Raw genomic sequence first — 18,469 nt, 5'->3', positions numbered from 1 at the left:
TGGTTAAACCCTCTGATTCTGCCCTTCTCGTTCATGGCACACTGGCCACGAGGTGCGGGATCTCTCCCGTTTCCAAGGGAAGGGAGAAGCCCCTTCTGTCCCGGAGAGGCCGTGCTCATTAGGGACCCAGGAGAGCATTTCCCGCAGGGAATTAATCCCGGGGCCTCCGGTCCTGTTATGATTTACTCGCTGGATAGTTGAAAGGCCTGGACTGAAAGGCACGCTCGAACCTTTGCCCCCTGGGAACAAAGGCGAGAGATTAGCTCCGTGTTATCAATCAGCATCGTCAGGGAGGGAACAGAAAGGCTTCACCTGTGGAAGCCTTCGTTAGCGCCTCCAAGGCAATCAAAGGTCACTCTTGCCCAAGGTTTTGTCTCAAGTCCCCAGATGGTAGCGCTGAATTACCTTTAAAAACGGCCTCAAAGGACCGGAGATGAAGTGTGGATTAGTGTCTTAATCTAGCAGCAGAGGCCTGCGGTTGGGGTCTGGGGACGGTGGGTAGCATTGTCTTGGGCTGCCCCTGGCATGCGGCTGGGGGCTGAGGGTGGGCTTTGTGCCTCTGGACCCGGGTCCTTTGACGGCCTTGGGGGCGTTCTCCCAGGGCTTTGCCAGCTGATTTAGCTGGACAATGGGGTTTGTCAAGAGGGAAATAAGTGAAAACTCGGGCTCAGCCCGGGTGGGCACCCGGCTCTGGCATCCCCGTGGGAACGAGGGGGGTTGAGCACAAAGACCCTCGCAGCCTAGATGCCGTCTGGTGTCCCCGCTGGCCTCCCGCGTCCACAGCCACCCTGCTCTCTGCTTAGCCGGGTGGTGGGAAGGAAGGGAAGCCCACTGCGGGGACTGGAGCTGGTTTCCCAAGCCCACGCGACCTGCGGCAGATTGCTCTGCCCGCGGGGCCCCCACCCCCTTCTCTGTGCAGTGGGGCCTCCGGGGCTGCTCCCGAGGCCGCTGAGGGTGGCCGGCTTGCCGTCGGAGAGGCGGCGTTCCAGGTGGGACGGGTCTGAGGGACCAGGGGTGGCTGCGTCCAGCACTCTCTCCGAAGCAGCCCGCCTCGCCCCGCGTCCTGCCCGCACCGTCTGCGGAGCCCTCTCCAGGCGATGGTCCCCGTGGACGCAGGAGGCCACGGCGGTCCCCACAGCCTTCCTTCACCTCCAAGCCTAGGTTTGAGGGGCACGCCTCCTGCCCCGGGTGCCAGCGTCACGGGTGAGCTTCCTGTCCCACGTGCCGCCCGCGTCTCCCCTCACCACTGCCGGCGGACCCCGCACCCTACCGGCCTGCCTCCCCTGCCTTCTCCCCCTCCTCCTGCCCGCCAACCTCACCCCTGCACAGGTGCGCCCTGAGGCGCTGGGGAGGCCAGTGCTCTGCCTGCCGGCCTGGAGGCGACTCCCTGATTACAGAGCTCGGCCTCCATTCTGGGCGTCCCAGCTCTGGGGCTTGGACACCACATTCTGAATCCGGGCCCCGTGGCTCATCCCCGCCGGTGCTCCCCAGGCTTCGGTCCTGGGCCTCTGTCTCCTCCCCGTGAGCCGAGCCTGCTCAGGCCCTTCCCCGGAGCCAGCCTGGGCGTGCGGTGGTGCGGGACACGGGCGGACGAAGGCTCACTGATACCGTCTGCTGACCGTCTGGTGATGATGTCACTGACCACAATTATGGCTAAACATGAGGATTGGGCGTGAATTTTAATTTTTGTCGCTAATTGGGAAGAGCGTGCATCTCTCCAATTAAGTGATTTCCCTCAGACAGACTTGTCCCCAGGGACGTGCATTTGTAAGGCGATTATCCGGGACAGAATTACAGATTGCACCTGCAGAACAGAGCAAGGCCGTGACTTTGACTTTGTCGGCATCATGCGTGAATTAAACACGGAGTCCTGTTCTCCAACATGAGCTTTATTTGGGGATTTAGGTCTTGAAAATGGTCGTTAGGGGCTCCGTGTCCTGGCAGGCTCCACGGGCAGCTCCGGGCCTGTCAGGAATGTGGGGTGGTTTCCAGAACCTGGCTGTGCCAGCCGCAGAGCACCCCTCCCCCCACCGAGCTGGAGAATGCGAGCGTGTGTGCACACACGTGTCCCTCACCCTCTTCCTCAGCGGCTGGCACACTACGCACTACAAACGTGTGGGCGTTTTTAGACTTTGTTTCTCCAGGGGAGGGACTTTAAACGCTGAGTTTCCTCCTTGGAGGAATCTGAATTGTGCATCAGCAGAAACTACTGAGATCAAATAAGCTGTTGTGAGTTCTGCAAGACCTAGAACTGTGGGAGCCGCTGGCCGCTGTGTGTCGGGTTGGAAGTACGTTCACGCACGGGCAGCCAAGCAGATCTACCACGGGCTGCAGAGCCTTTTCTGCACCTGCTGCTGGAAGTTGCTACCTCAAGTGGGCCATTTGTGTGACTCCTCGTAAGGAACATGAGTCACATGAAAGGGCACATTGCCTTCGGGGACATAATCAAATGGTAAGATCCTATAGCTTTTTCTTTTTTTTAACGTTTACTTATTTTTGAGAGTGTGAGCGGGAGAGGGCCAGAGAGAGAAGGAGACACAGCATCCGAAGCAGGCTCCGGGCTCTGGGCTGTCAGCACAGAGCCCGACGCGGGGCTCGAACTCACAAGCCGCCAGATCATGACCTGAGCCGCAGTCGGACGCTCAACCAACTGAGCCCTCCGGGCACCCCCCCCCCCTTTTTTTTAACGTTTATTTATTTTTGAGACAGAGCATGAATGGGGGAGGGTCAGAGAGAGGGAGACACAGAATCTGAAACAGGCTCCAGGCTCCGAGCTGTCAGCACAGAGCCCGACGTGGGGCTCGAACTCATCGATCGCGAGATCATGACCTGAGCCGAAGTCGGATGCTTAACCGACTGAGCCCCCCAGGCATCCCAGTAAGATCCTAGCAACTGAAGAATGTCTGAGGGTGTGGGGCAAGTGTTTTGTACAAAAGCATCAGTGAGAGGTTTGGACACGCTGTAAATCACAGCCAGTTTTCCACGGAGAGTCCACGAACTAATTTTCCGCTGGCCTCTCAGTGCCCAGACATCATGTGTTGTTTATTCACTGGGTGAGCGGGCTGGCACGCAGGTTCTTAGTTGAAGATGCAGGCTTTTCCTTGAACCTGCACCTGTTTGAGAGGACGTGGCCGCCTCTGTTCGGCCCTGTTTCTGCTGCAAGAATTAAATGGTGAGGGCAGGTCTGCCGTGGAGCCCAGGAAAGGGAGCATCAACGGGAAAGATCCCATTTACTGGAATTTCTGTCCTCACCTCAGTGGGAAGTGGGTGGTTCGAGCTGTGGTCCGAGCCACGGTCCGAGCCGTGGTTTGAGCCGTGGGCGCGTGCTCTTCCCTCACCACAGAGCTTCCGTTTTCACCCGGAAGGAGACAAAAGTTACCTGTTGGTTTGTCCATTATGACCACAGAGTTAACAGGCTTAAAATGTTTTAAGCTTTTTGGAAGAAAGGTGTTTTGCAAATCCCCAAATAACTACTCTTAGGCTGAAATTATTATAACTTGTTTCTCCTTGAATTTATTGATTATCACTAAACTGAAAACTTACTTTCTCAGAAACTTGATCCGATATCTTGGGTTCAGAGCTGGTCTCAGAAGCCAGCAACCTACATTTTGTATCAACAACAGCTCTGTGTAAACACTTAAGGAAAATGGAAAGTTTTTGGAATGAAACAAATTTATCATTGTTGTTTTGCCAGAAACATGAGAAAACAAGGTAGGGTTTGCTCAGAAGCAGGGTGAACGGCTCTGCTTCCCTCTGCCCTGTCCTGGCCGGCTGGCCAGGGCCCTAGGGTTGGGCCATGGGGCTCCGAGGCCCTCCCACGCTGCGTTCCCGTGTGACCGGGGAGGTGCTGGGGACAAGGACTTATATCCAGCCACGAGGCTCCGGGGGCTTCAGGTCAGAGCCTCTAAGGACACAGACGCTCACTTGTCTTGATGGGTCCGTGGTAGAAGGAGGGACACTGGTCCTGGCGTCTTTAGTGCCCGATCTGTGATGTTCCTGTTCCCATCGCCTACTGATGTCACTTGTGGCCGTCGAAGCGGGAGCGGCCGGCCCCTCGTGAGCGACGCCCCCGTCACGAGAAGGTGGCGGCGCCGCGGCATTGAGTTCAGGCCCTGCTCCCGGCTGCTCCCACTGCCTCCTGCCTCCCTCCGGCCACGGCCCCTGCAGCCGCTGTGTGTCGCAGAGGTGTCTCCTGGATCCTGTGTGAACGCACCTTCTTTGAGAAGTTGCCGTCTTCTGAGTTGTCTTTTTCCTGTATTTGTCTTTGCCTAATGCAGCCTGAATGACAAGTATGAAGAGTGTCACCCTCAATGACACCTTGGAATCCTGAAACCGTTTGTCGTGGAGCCCGGCAGCAGGTGGATGATGGCCGGTAACACACAGGGAGAGCGGCAGAGGGGGCAGACGACGCGGCGTTTCCCCTGGTTTCTGTCCGTGAGTTCTGTGAAAGCCGTGTGCCCAGCCCGAGCTCCAGGACCGGCGCCTGCCGACGGGGAGAGGGGCCGTCTCTCCCAGCTGGGGTGCGGGCACTCTGCCCATTGGATCTGAGGTCTTGTAGCCACCGGGGGTCCCCTTTGGTAAAAAATCTACTGCTTTTTCCAGTAGGCATCAGCATGCGTAAGGGCCAGCCCGTAACCCCCAAGTGACGGGTGCCCCCCAAGAAGGACCCTCAACCGTGTCTCACCAGGAACTGAGGTGAGAGCTGTTGGTCCGGTCTGAATTCAAACGGGTTCCCCTTGGGAGAAGACTGCTCACCTGGGGCTGCTCAGCAAGGCCCCCCGTCTGCAGACCAGTCCCCTCACATGCGACTTCAAAACACAGGAAAGACTTGCCCTGAGAGGAAGCGTCTCGAGGGAGCACATCGGGATCTGCGCCGGACAGGAGGGGCTGGTCAGTGGGGGGAGCGGGGGGTGGGGGGCGCTGGAGGCCATGTGGGCTGAGGGCTCAGCGTGTGTGCCTGGGGGCCGCTGCGGGGCGCCTGGAGCGTGGCCCTGGATCCTGGCACTTGCCAGGCTGTACCCACCCGGTCCCAGGAGCCGCCCAGGTCAGCCTCCAAGGTTCAGTTAACACACACAGTCAGGTGAATCGTCCACCTGCTTGCGGGACGTGTGTGTGTGTGTGTGTGTGGGGGGGGGGGGTGGCCCCCAATGGGGGCCCTGCGCTGGGGCCCAGGTGGAAAGTACGCAGCTGGAGAAAGTTTCAGATCCAGGCTGAGACCCAGGCTCCGTCTCCACCCCGTCTGAACAGTGCAGGGGAAGGTGCGTGCCCGGCCGTGAGGCTCTGGAAGCAGGGCTGAGGTCCAGCGAGGGCAGAGAGCGGCCTGAGCCGGGCAGACAGGTGCCCAGCGTTTCCTCAGGGCCTTCGCTCTTAGAAAAGATGGGGGGGGCGGCCTCTACCGGTTCCGTCGGGCCTCCCGTGGCCTCCGCACATCCCATCCCACATCAGACGTGGGCAGGGACTTGCGTGGGCAGGAGAGGGCCACCCAGAGCGGTGCAGGGAGCTACCGCCAGGCTGGGGGAGCAGGCCAGGCCGCCAGCAGACTTTCCTCAAGGATCTGGAAATCTGGGTTTCAGTGTGAAATCTCCTGATTTTAACATAAACATGTTTTTTTCTTTTTTTTTTTTTTTAAGAGAAACGGAGACCAAATAAAACACATCTACAGGCCGGATTAGGGTCATTGGCCCAAATTTGCAACTGCGCTTACCTGCCTCCCTCTGTCCTCTTTATGAATTCAGCATTCACTGTGCACCAGACACTGTTGGTGGCTCTTGGAATAAGTCTGGGGACAGGTGGCAAGGGGCTCTGCTCCCTCGGGCCTCCCAGACGGTAAAGGGCAACCTCAGCCCCTGTAAGTGCTGTGAGTACAAGGGGAGGGGAGCCTGAGGTGGGGGCGGGTGGCCCTCAGAGAGAGGAGACAGGAAGGGAGGCAATGCCGGCAGGGCCTGCTGCAGGTGGGTGGGGGCAGGGAGGCTGCCTTCGGGGACCAGGTGCCCCTGGGAGTGGCCCAGTTAGTCCCGCCTTCCAGGCCCTGGGGGGCTCGGCAAGGGGGGTGGGGGTGGGGTGCAGTGCAGGGGGGCGAAAGGGGGGACAAGGCTCTGCTAACAAAGGTGGGCGTGCTCGATCGATGGATTGATTGACCCTGTGGCCCAGGCAGATCCCGGGTGCACCCTGGAGCTGGTGGAATCTGCCTGGGGATCGGGGAGACTAGGACCAAGGGTTAAACCCTGTTGGTGGGGCTGGTTACACAGGAGCACGGGGTGGGGGTGGGGGGCAGGCAGCAGGCGGTGGGACTCCCTGGCCGCTGGCTGAAGCCTCCCTGCCAGAACCGGCCAAGATGCCTGGTGGGGGCAACGACCTCGACCTCGAGGAAGCCCCTCGCAGGGAGAGAATCCAGTGGGACAGGAGGGGAGCCTGTCTCGAAGGGGCCCGCACAAGGGGCGCAGGGCAGTGACCTCGGCCTCGCCTGCAGGGCGGGGGTGAGCACTTAGGTCCCCCATTCACAGCCCCCATGGTTCTCTCCCACATGTAATTCAAGTGCAAACTGTGTTTTGGAACAAGACATACCTTTAACTATGAAAAAAGTTAAAAAAATTCCTCCTAGGTCTTCTGATGACAAAATTCTTGGTAAGTTTGTCCAAGCCGAACTTTTCTTCATCTTTTTATGATATTGGTTTTTTGATATACCTGCTCTGCTGGTGTCTGAGCACACACTGGTATGCTTGCTGGGCTGCTGGGCTCGGCTGGTTTCAGCACTGCTAGGGGTCTCCCCCCTCCCCCCCCCCCCCCCCCCCCCCCCCCGCCTCCCCTGCTGGGCTGAGCCTCCCCAGGGGCCCACAGCACTACCGGAAAGGCCGGTTAGAACAGGTATAACTCCCTCCCTCCACCCCCCCCACTCTGCCCCTCCCCCAAACAACTCAGGGAACCTACCAGCTGCTTCCATCAAGGCCATGAAGTCCCAGGGATCCCTCGGCCACCCCAGCTCAGAGGGCCAGTCGACTCCAGCCAGGACAGTGCTTCCCCCTCCGGTATAGAAGCACCTTCCTTCATCCCGGCCAAGCTGTGATCTCTGCCTCCTTGTGTGCCTGTGGGCATCTGTGCTCTATATGGGTATGGTCTTGTGGGATCTTTTTTAAAAGAAATATACCTATTTATTAACTATGCATCTTTTTAAAAAGTTTTATTTATTTATTTTGAGAGAGAGAGAGAGAGCGCCAGCAGGGGAGGGGCAGAGGGAGAGAATGAGAGAGAGGGGCGGGGGGGAGGGAATCCCAAGCAGGCTGTCAGCACGGAGCCCAACAGGGGACTTGATCCCATGACCCTGAGATCATGACCTGAGCTGAAATCAAGAGTCGGATGCTCCACTGACTGAGCCCCCGGATGCTCCTGGCCATGCATCTTTCATGTTTGTTAAGGATGTGCTGAGAGACTCTAGCCCACCCCAGTCTCGTGTCTCTGGGACTTGCTCAGAGGCACTGTCTGCCCCCGCCTTCGATTGCGCCCAGAGTTAGTGCTCTGACTGAGCATGGCTAACCTATGCCTATTTATTTATAAATCACATCCATAAGCAATGTTCTAATATATCTACATTATATAGAAAAATGTAGAATTTTACGTGGGATAAGATACAAAGTAAATACACATAAAAACGTCAACATTTTCTTTTATGTGCTGTGGGTTTTCTTGCAAGATCCCTGGAGTTTAAACACATTTGGTGGAAATGCCAGGAGGCCACAGGGTGGGTCACAGGTCCTGACCTTGATCTCGCTGGTGACACCAAACCTGACTATGCAAAATCTAGACATTTCCAGGGTCTCCTAAGTCCCAGGACAGCACCCCGTAAATACTGTGATTTGTGCACGTCAGTTTTCCTCCATGGCCTGCACTCGTTTCCTCTTTAGACTGTTTTTCTTATTAGCCTGTGTGCTCCTCAAAGGCAAGGCTGTGTGTCGTCCACTTAAGGGGACAGGGAGCTACACAAGCCTCGGCTTCTGAGGGCAGATCGAGGGCAGGACCCCAAGGGTCAGAAACAAATATACGGAGCAGCATGTGTTTACAGCAAACCAGTCCCAGACGCGATGTTTCTTTTTGCCCCTAGATTAACTTAATAGACAGCGTGTTATATTAAAAACTACGTACTGGGGCACCGAGATGGCCCAGTGGGTTGAGGTCTGACTCTTGACTTTGGCTCAGGTCATGATCTCACGGTTCAAGCCCCTAGTTGCCCTCTGCGGTGACAGTGTGGAGCCTGCTTGGGATTCTCTCTCTCCCTTTTTCTCTCTGCCCCTCCCCACTCCCTCTCTCTCAAAATAAATAAATAAATAAACTTAAAAAAAAAAAGACTTAAAAAAACCCATCACCCCTCAACTCGAAAACTACGTATTACACGTTTTATGTAGATCTGTAAGAAGAGAACCAAAATGTCTGGACCTCTCATCACACTCCGTACTGGTTACACTAACTGTGGGACACAGAGCAAGATGAAAAGGTGAGGCCCCCGTCCACAGTCGTGAACGATTTCAAGACAGTAATCGAAGAGCATGATCCACGCATGAGGCCTCCCAGATTGTGGCCCCTTGAGCATAGACCCCCTGAGCCCAGCCTCTTGGTTCTGCAGAAGAACTTCAACTCTACATCGACAGTGAAAAGTTGAACTTCGAAATTGATTTATTAACTCCAGCAACTACGCAGTCACACAGCTGTACAGAGTGACGTAGACCAGACCCAACAGAGACGTTAACATGGAATAGCAAAAAATATTCTAAGAATTCTAAGAAAGACAGAAAGGGAGAAAGAAAACAATGAAAAATATAGGGGACAAACAAAACAATAAAATAGTAAGCTTATATCCAAACATGTTAGTAACTGAATTAAATACAAATGGCTTAAACATATTAATTAAAAAAGAGAGATTATCTGGGGCGCCTGGGTGGCTCAGTTGGTTGAGCGTTGACTTCGGCTCAGGTCATGATCTCATGGTTCGCGGGTTCGACCCCGCGTCCGGCTCTGTGCTGACAGCTCGGAGCCTGGGGCTGCTTCAGATTCTGTGTCTCCCTCTCTCTCTGCCCCTCCCCCACTCACACTCCGTCTCTCTCTCTCTCTCTCTCTGTGTCAAAAATAAACAAACATTAAAAAAGAGAGATTATCAGATTGGATTTTGAAAAAAAAGCCAGCTGTGCTGTTTACAGGAGCCTCCTGTACCACGCAAACGACCATAAAGAAACGTTGCAGGCACTACATCGATATCAGACAAGGAGACTTCAGAGCGAGGAGGAGGGAGACGACGTAACGATAAATGGTCAATTTACCAATTTACAATCCTAAGTGAGCACCCACTTAATAGAAGAACTTCAAAATACACGAAATACAAACTGATATATCTGAAAAAAGCAATAAGGAATCAATGACTGTAGTCGCAGACTTCAATACCCCTTTATCGGTAATCGGCGGCACCAGCGGGTGGAAGACCCACCAGGGCGAGGGCCGAGACTAGCACAGCACCCCCCGCAGCCTCTGTGACAGGGACACACATGTGTTCTCGGCTGGACACGAAATCCACCCAATAAACCCTCCTGGGCTACAAAAAGCTATGATAAAGTTAAAGGAACTGAAATCATACAAAACATGTTTTCTGACCACAATAAAATTGATGTGGAAATTGATAGCAAAAAGATATTCAGAGACCCTCCAACTACTTGAAAATTATGTGACACACTTAAATAAGCCATAAGGCAAAGAAGACATGCGAGGAACTTAGGATATATTTTGAACTATGTGAAAATCGGAAACAGGCAAACAATAGAGGAAAGGAATGAATTCAAAGGGCGCCTGAGTAGCTCAGTTGGTTAAGCATCGGACTGTTGGTTTCACTTCAGGTCATGATCCCAGGGTTGTGGGATCGAGCCCTGAGTTGGGCTCTGCTCTGACAGCGTGAAGCCTGCTTGGGATTCTCTCTCTTCTCTCTCTCCGCCCCTCCCCCACTCGTGTGTGCACATACTCTCTCTCAATAAATAAATAAACTTAAAAATTTTTTTGAAAGCCACAAACTATTAAAACACACTCAAGAAGAAATAAACGGAATAGTCTGCATTTATTAAAGAAACTAGTTTTTTTAGTTAAAAATCTTCCAAAGCATGGACTCCAGTCCAGGTGGCTTCCTTGGCAAATTCTATTTCCCAGCACAATGGACCTATGTGGATCACGTACTACGACGGGAGAGGCACAGATTTCTCGGACCAGCCGGAGAGAGAAATTCCATCGTTCTTGCCAGGCGCTGATAGAGTTTTTCTTTTGCAATTTTAAAAGCTTCCACCTTAAAATTTTCTTAGGGTGTGTGGTGGGAGAAGACGTGCTCCCCAGAGATGTTCATGTTTTGATCCCCAATCCTGCAGATATGTTAGTTTACATAACAGAGGAGAATTGAGGCAGATGGGATTCATGTTGCCAAGCGGCTGGCCTTAAAACAGGGAGATTATCCTGGAACAGCCGGCTGGGTCCGATGCCATCGCCAGGGTCCTCACAGGTGGATGCGGGGGCAGAAGGGGTGGTCCGAGGGGTGGGGCGTGGGAAGGGCTTCGCCGGCTTTGGAGGTGGGGAAGGGCCCAAGCCAAGGGCCACGGGCAGCCTCCAGAAGCCGGAAGATGAACTGAGAGAGGTCCTGTCCTGAGTTTCCCGAGGGGCCCGGAGCTGCTGGCACCTGAGGTCAGCCCAGTGAGGCCGGATGGGAGGGGCTGCGGGACAGTCGTTCGTCCCAACAGCAAGGGGATGCTGACTCGAGTCTCCCTGGCTCATGGCCCCTCCAGGCCAGGCCCTGGAGCCCCTCCTTGGCGTCGCTGTGCTGAGAAACCCCCGCCTCCTCCCCCCCCGCCCCCCCCCCCGCACACTTGCTGGGTCATCTCGAAGCCCAGGACCCAGAGATGCAGGGGGGCAGTGCGGCTCCCCCCAGCTTTCCACCCCACCCAGGAGGAGGGGCGCTGCCCTGGGACCCCGGCAAAACCGGGGGGCTTTCCGGGCCAGCGGATCTGGGACCCACAACCCAAGGCAGTTTTTGTTTGCTGCGAGATTAGGAACCGGTCTCGGGCTGGGGCCCGACTCTCCACCCCTCAGCGGCCTGCAGGCTTGCTCTTGGGCGGGAGAGACAGCGTAGCCAGGTCACAGGAGCTTGTCTGCCCCACCCCGCAGTCACAGCCTGGGTGGGTCCCCTGTGGCCGCTCACGCGACTGAGTGCCAGCCACGTCCCAGACGCCCCCCTGCCCTCCCTCTTGTGCGCCCCAGACGCAGCGTGCGCGACCGACGGTTCAGAGCCACTCGGCAGATGGGGGGACCAATTATCACTGCATCCCCTCGGGGAGAGCCTATCAGATGTATTCTGGGCTCATAATAAATGCATTGGAAGGAAAAAATTGCACTCTGAACACCATGTTCTGGGGACTCATGTGAGCAGGTTGTAATTAGTTAATTAAATGCCTGGGCTGACAGAATGGCCCCGGGGCGGGGGGGGGGGGCGGTGGGGAGGCAAGGCAGGCAGCTCCTGAAACCTGAGCAGGGAACCTCCTGGAATCCGGGCAGGGAAGCAGTTAAGGCTTCCCACTGAAGGGGCCACTTTTTTCTGGAAAAGTCACTGGAGGCCTGGGGGGAGTTCCTGGGGGGGCACTTAGTGTCTCAATTCACTGAAATGAAAAAGGAGGCAGGTGTGGTAGCCAGACATCTGCAGACACGGCCGTGACAGGTGTGGGCAGGGACGGGGCAGATAAGAACCAGGCTGGGGTCACGTGGCAAGAACGGGATGAGCGGGGGAGGGCCGGGGGGCCAGGAAGCTGACTTTGTGCCCCGAGAGCGAGTACCGGGCTTTGCGGCCCATTCAGGGACTCGAGGTTGCTGGTACGCTGAGCGGGCTCCCTGCAGGACAGGGCCGGGGGTCGACCCACAGCAGCCCCAGAGCAGGAAGCGGGGTCGGAGGCCCGTGCGCCCTCCCACCCCGACCTCCACGGTTACCCCATCCTGCCCGCACCTCCCCGGCCCGGTTCCACCCAGCAGGTGTCCCCTCTGTGCAAAGTTTACACACCGCGTCTCACTGTCTCACAAAGGAGCTTGAGAATCAGATCCAGTGCGGACGCCTTTCTGTCTTCGGGATCTGTGAAATAGCTGTCAGCTCACGCTGCGCTCCTGCTTAAGCCGTCTACAAGGGCCCAGCGCCCCTCTTCCTGCCGCCCGGACCTCTCTGGTCTCACTGCTCGCCGGCACCTGCTGGGCGCCCGCCCACGGGGCTCCCACCACTGGCTCCGGAAGACCCGGGGCCCCTCGCGGGCCTGGCAGGCCCGCATGTGCCCCTTCGCTTGGAGCCCCTTTCCTGCATCTTCCGCTAGAACAGGGTTTCAGACCAATCTTGTCCCGTCATCTGCAAACAACCTTCCTCGCTTCTTTCTAGTTTTTATATATCATTTCTTTCTCTTGTCTGTGCGGATGCCTGACTTCTTTTAGGCTATTTATTCTGTCTTAACCAGGGCTTGATCTGATTCTGTTTCATTCGCCTGGCGTGGCCCCCGTGTCGACCAGGCACGAGGTTTCCTGGGTGGTTCCTGCTTCTGAGGAAAGGCAGGCAGCCCGTTTTCATCATCCCAGTCTCTGGTGTTTTCATCATGATGTGCTTCTCCTGCCATGCACCTGCCGCCTGGTCCTCTCATACCTCTGACGTTTACCGCCAGCACGTGGTGGCCTCAGCGTGAAGTGCGACATAGTCGGCTAGGCGGCCACTGCCCTGCCTCCTTCTGGAATATTGTTTTCTCATGACTCAAACACTAGGGGCACTCTGGAACTCATTTTAGGGCTCCAGGCTCTGAGGATCTGTGCTGTGGTTGGGCATGATTTTGAAGCTGCAGAAAATATAACAGTCTCCTTAAAAATATACCTGCCACTAATCTTGCCTGGGTATTTTACCTTATTCTTTAATTTTTTTTTAATATTTATTTATTCTTGAGAGAGAGAGCACGAGAGGGAGATGGGCAGAAAGAGAGGGAGACGCAGAATCTGAAGCAGGCTCCTGGGTCTGAGCCGTCAACACAGGGACCGACACGGGGTTCGAACTCACAAACCGTGAGATCATGACCTGAGCCGAAGTCGGACACTTAACCGACTGAGCCACCCGGGTGGTCCCTTATTTTTCTTTTTGGACAAAATAACACCAGTCCGCGCACAGGGCCCCCGGCTGCCTGCCCGGCATGCCTTCCTGTCCTCTCCTCCCTAACCACACGAGGACTCCCCTTTGGGACGTGCCCATCTTCACTGCTACCCACGTGGCACGGGTGGGACTGACCTGCCTCCGTGGAAGCAGTCCACTGACCGCAGACCTCGGCTCGGGAATGTTTCCTGATTATGGTGAACGTGGCTGCGTGAGAAGCCTGCCATGGAATGAGACCCTACCTCCTCACGCTGGGTCAAGAGCCCCCGTCACTCATGTGCAGGAAATGATAAATGGGCACCGTGGCCTGGGAGCACTGGCCAGCCCAGCCCCCTTGTGGGATATTCTGCCTGCCTGTGACCCCTGGGGGCAGCCCCCTCTCTGAGGCAGGACACCTGTTCTTTCTTCGGTTTGGTGCAGGTGATGCCGTCTCAGCCTGGGAGGCTCGATGCAGCTCACGGCCTCCTTGCTGGAGTGATGGTGTTGTGCTCGAGCCTGGAGTTGGCCCGTGAGTCATTTTGGGATATTTAATTTTGCTGAAGGATCTCTTATTTATTTATTTATTAAAAATTTTTTTAAAATGTTTATTTATTTTTGAGAGAGAGACAGAGCATGAATGGGGGAGGGGCAGAGAGAGAGGGAGACACAGAATCCGAAGCAGCTCCAGGCTCTGAGCTGTCAGCACAGAGCCCGATGTGGGGCTCAAACCCGCGAACCGTGAGATCATGACCTGAGCTGAAGTCGGACGCTTAACTGACTGAGCCCCCCAGGAACCCCATTCTACCTTTTTAATTTATCTGCGTCTGCTACTTTCTGACCCTTCCTCATGAGATTTTGAGACGCTAATGGGGAATTGCCAGGGAAGGGTGGAGGAATCTTACACTGTGCTGGTGTTTAATCACCACCAGTTCTAACTATACCCGCATCCTGGGGCTTGGCCTGCCCAACGTCAGGTAGCTTGACCAGGAGGCTCTTTCCAGAGCAGCAGGGGTGGCTTCAACCGCCACCCTGCAATTGCACATCCCTCCCACCAGAGGGCACCGCACCCACAGCTGTGTTTGTGCCCCTGGGGAACAGAAAGGGCGCACGGGTCCATGTGCAAATGCCAAGGGCCATTTTGAAGCTTCCACGGCTCAGTCCTTGGGCAAACCAGGAACGTGAGACATCTGGGATCTTCCCATCTCCTTCCTGGAAAATGGGAGCATCCCAACCAGGGTGCCATTTTGGTTTGGGTTGCATGTATTTGGGCAGTTTGTCCGTGGGATGGAGAGCTGCCCAGTAACGACTACCTAGTTTCTGACTTCTGAGAATGTTTCTTCCAAGTCAAGAAGACTGATGTGGACGACGTCTAGCTTTTAGCCCAGTGAATTGTCTCACCTGTAGCAGATGATCAACAGCTATGAAAATAGAAATTATGTCCTTGAGCCCGTTGTATGTGGTTTCAATTTCTGGATGGAGAGCTGGCATTTAGCAAAAGGTTTAATTCCAGAGGAATGATCGTGAGACCATAGCAATGCTTTTGGCCATTAATATTGTCTTGACTTTGTATGTTAATGAGAGGTTCGAGTTGTGTGACTGGATCATTGGGGACGCCCAAGTATACTGATTCTTTTCCTCCGAGAAGCCAGTATATACTTTCTCAGATGCCTCTCATTTTACTCAGTGCATGTGCATTCTTAAAAATTCGAATTACTTGGAGCACCTGGGTGGCTCAGTCGGTTGGGCGTCTGGCTCTTGATTTCAGCTCAGCCGAAACCAGGATTTCAGCTCTCAGTTCACAGGACGGACCCCGCATCGGGATCTGTGCCGACAGCTGGGAGCCTGCTTGGGATTCTCTCCGCCCACCAGCCTCCCCCCCTTTCAAAGTAAATAAATAAATAAATAAATAAATAAATACTTTAAAAGAAAAGTCTAATTGCTTAAAATATGGAGGGAAGCGTACTCTTGGAAGCGACGTTTGGTCGGTGGGAGGAATTCCGACTCGGGTCGCACCCGCATCACGCTCACCTTCCCCGCACAAGACCGCTTGCAGTGACCGTCATTCAGCTGCAGCTGTGGCCGTCGTGCAAGGGAAATATGTGGTGGTTTGGCTTTCCCTTTGGGCTGGTGTTTGCCACCAGGAGGAGTGACCATTTTGTTCTTTGAGGATGATATCAAGCAGGATTAAAATGGCCTCTGTATTTGGCTGCTGTGGAGCCAGCAGAAGACACATGTGCACGGAATCACGTTTTGTGGACCGGTTAGCAAGAGGCAACGAGCTATATCACATTGTGCAGTTATGAATTTGGGACCTTATGGAGACACAGTGTAAAGAAATTTTAACTTGCACATAAAAATGAGTTTTATAGAAAACATTTGCACATATATGCAAAAGCCCACACCCTTAGGGTGCGGTAAGGGACCCAATAAACTTGGTCGTGTCCCACAGACCCTCACCTACTAGTGGGTTTCCCGCAGCTAAATAGCTGAACGGGGGGGCGGGGGGGCAGTCCCCTGGCACATTTACTATCACTTAGGACTCTCTCTGTATGGCTCTTCCTTTGTTCAGCGGCACTAAGACATCGTGGCAGATGCGAGCCCTCGAGAGACCAGCTGTGCCGACAGACAGAGGCTCACTCCCTAGGGCAGCGGACTTCCCCGGGGGGCAGTCGGTGTCGGGTCCCCTCGGGGTGTGGCAGGCTCCTGTTTCCCTTGAGTGAACACCCTTCTCTGGCCACTGACCTGGCGGGGCTCTGGAGCTGCAGAGTCTCTCCTGCCCATCCAGGAGGGGACGCCTGGCGTTGGGACACCACTCTGGGGCCAAGCTGCGTCTCTCTCTCTCTTTCTCTCTCTCTCTCTCTCGTCTCCCATAGGACCTTCTCCCTGAGAAACAGTTCTGTCTACTTAGGGCCCCGCTGTCACTATGCTGACCATTCTTTTCTTCACCCAGTAGGCAGAGAGCTGAACCACTTCCCCTGGGGTAACTCAGCGCAGAGGGGATCCAGAGCGCCCAGACTGGCTTTGCAAGGTCACATACGTCGCATTTTCTGCAGAGGACGAAAGCCTGTTTGAAACACCTCCTCCCTTTCTCTGTCTCTTCGGCCCTCCCGAGCCTCACCTTTGCTGGGACGTGAAGTCGCACCCATTGCTGTGGCCCTAGCACGCCCCCCGCCCCAATCGTTCCCGGGGGCTGGAAGGGTCTGGGAGGACATGAGCGGAGAGAGGTCAGATGGTCAGGCCTGACACTGGAGATGGTGCCTTAGGGGTAGGTCCCCAGAGGTCCCAACGAGTCAGACAGGTGCAGGTATTAAGGGGGGGGGGTCACCTAGCCACGTGGACAGAGCCTCCTGTAAACCACGGCAGCCACCGCTGTGACGTGATCACCAGACGGCAGTTCACGACATGTCAGGTTCAGACAAAAACCCGGGTTTGAGTCCGCATCGTCCCACCGACTCGCTGAGTGGACTGGCGCAAACCACTCTGCTTACTTCTAAAGCCTCAGTTTTTCTCTTCCATCGGTGCGGACAGCAGACCTCCACAGTCACAATGTCCTTCCGAGGCTTTAGTAGAGCTCAGTTAAGACGGTGACCGTGTGAGAGTCCATCGTAACTGGGGCTCACTTGTTCCCCCGGTGTTCTGTGGGGGCACAGACACCAATCGTCTTTGCACTAGCGTGTGCGATCTCTCCCCTGGCCCAGCACTTCTCAAACCTGGGTGGGGATCTCACTAAATAGAGACGGCTGCAGTGTGTCTGGAGTGAGGCCCGACTGTCTGTAGTTACCCCCAGTTCCCGGGCGGTGCCCGTGATGGACACGGTAGGACCCACGGGTCGTTCTCAGGTGTGTGTTCGAAGGTGGTTTGCATACTATCTGGAGGTAGTGGACACACGTGGAAATGAATGAATGAATAGCCGGGAAGCTGTATCGCCAGAAGAGAGCAGCATTAACACCAAGATACGGCTGCAGACACGATGGCGTGGGAACGGTGCACGATTTGGTACTAACGTAGATTTAGGAATTTGTGGCCACAGAAGATGGCAGGTGTTTATGATGCCTCAGGGATGTTCAGAGAGCCCCATGGTAACTTTTAAGGCCTGTGCAAAGAGCGGCTCACTCTGTTGTCCCTCACACCTTCCCGGCTCCACCGTCCAAGACCGGGTACGGACTTGGGTGGAATAATTGCTCTGAGCAGTCAACGCGGTGCAACGTGTCTCTGCCCAGCCGCTGGGCCTACACGACGCCGTCTGCTCCCTCCTGCGCAGCTGCAGGGACCACCCCCTCGCCCCTGTGTGTGCACAGCACGTAGTATGGGCCCAGCAGGTATAATCTGGGTGAAAACAACGGATAAACTCAGAGGGAAATAAAGCAGGAGGTGAGTGGTCTGTGTGGAATCCAATCTGAGCCGGATGCCGTGAGCCCGGACAGGAAAGAGGACGGGGCTCAGGCAGGCTTGGGGGCCACGCAGCTGCCCGCCAGTCCTTCTTAACGAGCACGGATGCCACATAGGTTTGCCTCACGCGATTTGTAGCACTTTCTTCTCCTTTTCTGGCCAAATAACACGAACCAACGAACAGTCCTTCTGTTCATTCTTCTGGCCGGACGAACAACACGGCTCCCGTCCCTTCCGGGTGGCTTTGCCCGCTTTCCTTCTGAGGCGTCACAGGCTGAGGGAGGGTCCGGCCGGGCCAACAAGGCCATCCTGATTCGCTGGACCCCAGGCTTGTCAAAAGCGGCCCCAGTCCCTCCGGAGGTCAGTGTGGTGGCTGGCGTGGCCCCGACACCGTGTGGTGATGTAATTTGAAGGCCGGTCCCAAGGGCACACGCGTCATGTTTCCTCTTCTCTCGGGACAGCGTCTCCTGCCTCGTCTGGGCCACGTCCCCGCACTCCTTCGGGAGCAGCGTGAGCAGTGGCTTTCTTGGAACCCCAGGACCCCGGGACAGGTCCAGGCGGGAGGGACAGCTCCCTGCGGCCACGCACGGATGCACAGACACGGTGACCGGTGGCGGGGGTGCCCAAGTCCCAGGCAGGAGAAGCCGCTGCTCCCGGGGTCCTGGGCCCACGTCCCCCTCGGGCCCCTGCGTGCCGTCCCCTGGGCGTGTGTCAGGAGAGGCCAGTGTGGTCTGTCGTTCCTCCGTCCGCCCGCGCCCCGTCCTCGTGGTTGTGGCCATGGTGCCGGGTCAGGGGCTCCACGGGGACATGGGGACCGTCTCAGGGACGCCGGCCCCGAGACCCACCGAGTGCACATGCCAGCTTCAGGTGAAAAGAAAAATAATAAAGGGTGTGTGTTTTATCGGAGAGCGTGCACACCGAGGTCAC

General features: G+C 55.7%; 1 long non-coding RNA gene across 1 annotated transcript; it reads left to right on the top strand.

Annotated features, from left to right (window-relative positions):
• Positions 1–2,043: 2,043 nt before the first annotated feature.
• Positions 2,044–8,895, top strand: LOC109245451 (uncharacterized). The gene is made up of 3 exons (XR_002070894.2): positions 2,044–2,452; positions 4,278–4,890; positions 8,397–8,895. It is a non-coding gene; the product is annotated as an uncharacterized LOC109245451 (long non-coding RNA).
• The last annotated feature ends 9,574 nt before the right edge of the window (positions 8,896–18,469 follow it).

The sequence above is a fragment of the Panthera pardus genome, unplaced genomic scaffold (assembly GCF_024362965.1).
Source record: "Panthera pardus isolate Hobbes unplaced genomic scaffold, ASM2436296v1 HiC_scaffold_17, whole genome shotgun sequence".
NCBI lineage: Eukaryota > Metazoa > Chordata > Mammalia > Carnivora > Felidae > Panthera > Panthera pardus.
Note: the sequence above shows the minus strand (reverse complement) of the source record. Positions and strands in the feature narration are given on the sequence as shown.